Here is a 4,546-nt window from a genome sequence, read left to right as displayed (position 1 = left end):
ATGATCTTATTCTTATAAAAATTTTCTCTAAATATATATATACATATATACCTAAGTGCGTTTCTTCTTAGTCACTCAGTCATGTCCAATTTTCTGTGACCTTGTGGACTGTAGCCTGCTAGGCTCCTCTGTCCATGGGATTTTTCAGGTGAGAATACTGGAGTGGGTTGCCATTTCCTCCTCCAGAGGATCTTTCTGATCCAGGGATTGAACCTGTGTCTTCTGTGTCTCCTGCACTGCAGGCAGATTCTTTACCCACTGAGCCATCAGAGAAAACCACATATATTCCTAGATATGATTAAATAAGGATCCTAAAAATTATCCCCAAAACTTTACAGCTTAAGCAACACAGATCTATTATCTCACAGTTTCTGTGGGTCAAGAATTTGAGAACAGCTTGTGTGGGCAGGTGTGTCATTATCTCTCATGAATTTGCAGCCAGATGTTGGCTGTGGCTTCAAGTCATCTGAAGGCTTGCCTGGGGCTGGACAGCCTGCTGCTGAGATGGTGCATTCACTTAGCTGGCTACTTGGTGCTGGCTGTTGGCAGGGAATCAGATGGAACTCTCTTTTAGTAGGCTGTTTGAATATCCAACCTTACAATATGGCAGCTGGCTTCTCCCCAGAGTGAGTGATCCAAGAAGAAGCAAAGCAAAAGTGGGAATGATATTTTTGACGTAGTCTCAAAGTTATAGTTCATCACTTCTGCCGTATTCTATGAGTTGTACAGATCTGCCCTGATCGACTGTGGCAGAAAACTACACAAGCGTGATGAGGCAAGGATACTAGGGGTCATGTTGCTTGTTGTCTATCATCATATAATACCTATACCTTTTTTCTTTCTGCAAAAAAAAAAGATGGCATTGTAGTCTACATGCCAACTTACCAACCATGTGACTAAGTCACCTTGGAGCAGATTCTCCAGCCCCAGTAAAGACTCTGATAACAATGCAATCCCCCCACATCTGACAGTGACTTCATGAGAAATTCTGAGCCAAAAATGACTAGTTGAGACACTCAAATTCCTGACTCCCAGAAACTGTGAAATAATAAATGGTCGCTGTGTTAAGCTGCTAAGTGTCTGTGACTTGCCATTTTCTGAATCAGTGTATTACGATCATCTTTGAACTATAAATAAATATAACTTTATAGCATCTTCTTAGGGGGGCAGTTGGAAATGTGTGTTTGTGTGTATGCATGTGTGGAGGGTGATTTAGGTTGTTACCTAAACTGGCAGGCATTCCAGAATTGGGTAGGGACTTGGTCAGATAGCTGGGGTCAGTGTTGCCCACCTATATTCTCAGGTCTCTCTCTTTTAAAAAAATATTATTTATTTATTTTTGGCCACACTGGGTCTTTGTTACCATGCCTGGGCTTTCCCCATTTGTGGTGACCAGGGGCTACTCTGTTGCAGTGCGCGGACTTCTCGTTGCAGTGGCTTCTCTTGTTGTGGAGCATGGTCTCTAGGGTGCCTGGGCTCAGTAGTTGTGGTGCATGGGCTCAGTTGCCCTGAGGCATGTGGGATCCTCCTGGACCAGGGGTCGAACTCGTGTCCTGTTCATTGGTAGGCATACTCCCAACCACTGAACCACCAGGGAAGTCCTCCAGGTTTCTTCTTTAGAGCATAAGAAGGGGTTATGGGCTTCCCTGGTGGCTCAGACGGTAAAGCGTCTGTCTGCAATGCAGGAGACCCAGGTTCGATCCCTGGGTTGGGAAGATCCCCTGGAGAAGGAAATGGAAGCCCACTCCAGTACTCTTGCCTGGAAAATCCCATGGACAGCGGAGCCTGGTAGGCTACTGTCCATGGGGTCACAAAGAGTTGGACACGACTGAGCAACTTCACTTCAAGGGGTTATACTTTCCCACTCACCTGAATTAACTATGAGCCTATGACTTGCTTGGCCAGTGAAATGTGAAAGTGACAGATATGACTTCTAAGTGACAGCATTTAATTACCTGTGCTCAATTTTTGGTGTCTTAGGCCACTGACACGAGGGGCATTTTTGTTGTTGCAGCATAACTTAGCTTACCGTGACTAATGCAAAGTCTAAGACAGAAGGTGATTCAGGTCTCCTTCAAGGTTGGACCAGGACCATTTGCTGTCAGATCCCTTCCTTCCTCTTTCCTTTCTCTGCTCTGTGTCTCAGAGGCTGGGCTCTGCAAGCTGTAGTTCACAGCTTCCCTATTCCACTGGTGAAAATTATGACCTATTGGAAGGTGGGATGAAGGGAGAGGTCAAGGTATTTCTTTCCCTCCATTCTTCACTCAGGCCACAGCTCTAGTAGAAGCTACATCTTCTCTTTTCTTTAGCTCCTTCCACAAGTCTGGCTGTGGTTCCAGCTTGCATCAGCAGGAGACCCCAAGCTTGGGCTGAAGTAATATCACCTCTTCTTTCTGTCCTCCAGCTGAGGAGTGTTGGTAACCCCCTGCTGTTGGTAATCTCTGCTTTCCTCACTGTATCCTTTGGTTTCTCAGATTTTCCATCTTTTGGGTAACTGATCCCCTGCATTAAATACCCAGAGTGGCTTCTGTTCCCACAATTGGTCCCTGAATGATACCTGGACTCTGTGCCGGGAACCTATAGAAAGACAGGAAATGCAGTGAAGAGTGATCCAGATATGACGGGTCTGCCCCATGAGGATCTGCACTCTGATGGAGAAGGCAGGCAGGGCGATTATGCCAAGCATGGGCAGTACAGAGCCCTGGGGGCTCTAATACAGTCTTGGAGGTCTGGAAAGACTGAGATCTGAAGGATAAACAGGAATTAAACATCAGGGAAGTTTCTGGTATTCCCAAGCTGCAAGGCAGGGGCCAGCCCCTTTGCTCATTACCATTAGTAGCATCAGTTGACAGGGTGGGGTGGGGCTGCCCCCTGCCTTCTCTGTTTCCTGGCACTGGTGCTCATTTTGCTTCCAGTGACTGATCGCCAGTTACAACAATCTGGGTGATCTGGATCCAGCCACAAGCATTTCTGAGCACCCGTTGGCTTTGCAGATAAAGTGGCTCTGACTCCGAGAGGGATGTCGTCATCATGTTGATTGTTTGGCTTATTTAAGAAAATGCCTGGAGAATCTGGGGAGATTGGCCAGAGAGCCTCCATCTATCCCTCTTCTATTTCTTCATATGTGTTCTGAGCACATGCTCAGGGCCTGGCCCTCTGCCTGGCACTGGGGTGGAAGGCAGCCACACCATCAAGTAAGACACTCTTCCTTTTTTTCCTGAGGAACCCATAGTCCGATGGGGGAGGAAGCAACCACAGAGAAAATTATTACAATACATTTTTTCAAAAGCACATAAGGAATGAAAAGGAAGGAGCAAGTGACAGCCTAAGTTATCAGAAAAGCTTTCTCAGAGGAAGTAACATGGAACTGGGTACTGAGGGATGAGTAGGAGTTTGCTAAGTGGAGGAAGATAAGCAATAAGGATATTCTAAGTGATGGAAACAGTACGTACAGAATTATAAAGCTAAGAATAAAAAAAATGTTAAGCACATTGCATTCAGTGATTTGTGATCTAAAGTGTAGGGTGCTCAAAGTGTAGGGTTCATGGCTGGGAGTGTATGAGAAGAGAGTAGGAAGGTAGGATAGGTCAGATCATGAAGGACCTTGAATAACAAGCTGAACAGTTTGGATGGAATTATATTAGGAGATTAGAATAGGGAGGGGCTATAGCCAGATCTGCGTTTTGCAAAGACTAGCATGGCTGTTTAGTACGGATAAGATTTACTTACTTATTCAACCAGTATATTGGGTGCTACCATGAGTCAGTTTCTTGTTAGGTGTTAGCAGTAGCAGTGAACAAGAGAAACACCCTATCCTTCTTGAGTTTGACCCAGCATGTGTGTGTGCGCTCAGTCGTGTCTGACTCTATGCAACCTCATGGACTGTAGCCCGCCAGGCTCCTCTGTCTATGGGATTTCCCAGGCAAGAATACTGGATGGCATTTCCTTATCCAGGCGATCTTCCTGACCCAGGAATTGAACCTGCTTCTCTGGCATCTCCTGCGTTGGCAGGTGAATTCTTTACCACTGAGGCACTAGTGGAAGCCCCTCAATCTAGTGTAGGAGACAGATAATTAGAAAGTATATGTGTGTGTGTGTGTGTATATATATATATGCTGCTGCCACTGCTAAGTCGCTTCAGTCGTGTCCGACTCTGTGCGACCCCATAGACGGCAGCCCACCAAGCTCCCCCATCCCCGGGATTCTCCAGGCAAGAATAATGGAGTGGATTGCCATTTCCTTCTCCAGGGGATCTTCCCAACCCAGGGCTCGAACCCCGGTCTCCCACATTGTAGACAGATGCTTTACCGTCTGAGCCACCAGGGAAGTCTTAAAAACAACATAGTAGTGACTGTTGATGGCTATTTAGAGAGTCAGTAGCGGGTTTAGGGTGATCTAGGGGACAGGATCAGTATTCCAGGAACAAGTTCCTTTGAGATTAAGTTACTCTCTGTGGCAGAAGATGGGATTGAATGGGGGACAGGTAGAAATTAATGGGAACTGAGGTGAATTATGTGAGGGATGGGAGGTTTAGGAGACAGAAGGT

General features: G+C 46.2%; 1 non-coding gene across 1 annotated transcript; it reads left to right on the top strand.

Moving 5' to 3' along the window:
- Nucleotides 1-1,643: 1,643 nt before the first annotated feature.
- Nucleotides 1,644-1,715, top strand: TRNAC-GCA. The gene has a single exon. It is a non-coding gene; the product is annotated as a tRNA-Cys (tRNA).
- Nucleotides 1,716-4,546: the final 2,831 nt, after the last annotated feature.

Source organism: Bubalus bubalis, chromosome 17 (genome assembly GCF_019923935.1).
Source record: "Bubalus bubalis isolate 160015118507 breed Murrah chromosome 17, NDDB_SH_1, whole genome shotgun sequence".
NCBI lineage: Eukaryota > Metazoa > Chordata > Mammalia > Artiodactyla > Bovidae > Bubalus > Bubalus bubalis.
The sequence above is the reverse complement of the archived record's forward strand: the minus strand, read 5'-3'. Positions and strand labels throughout refer to the sequence as shown.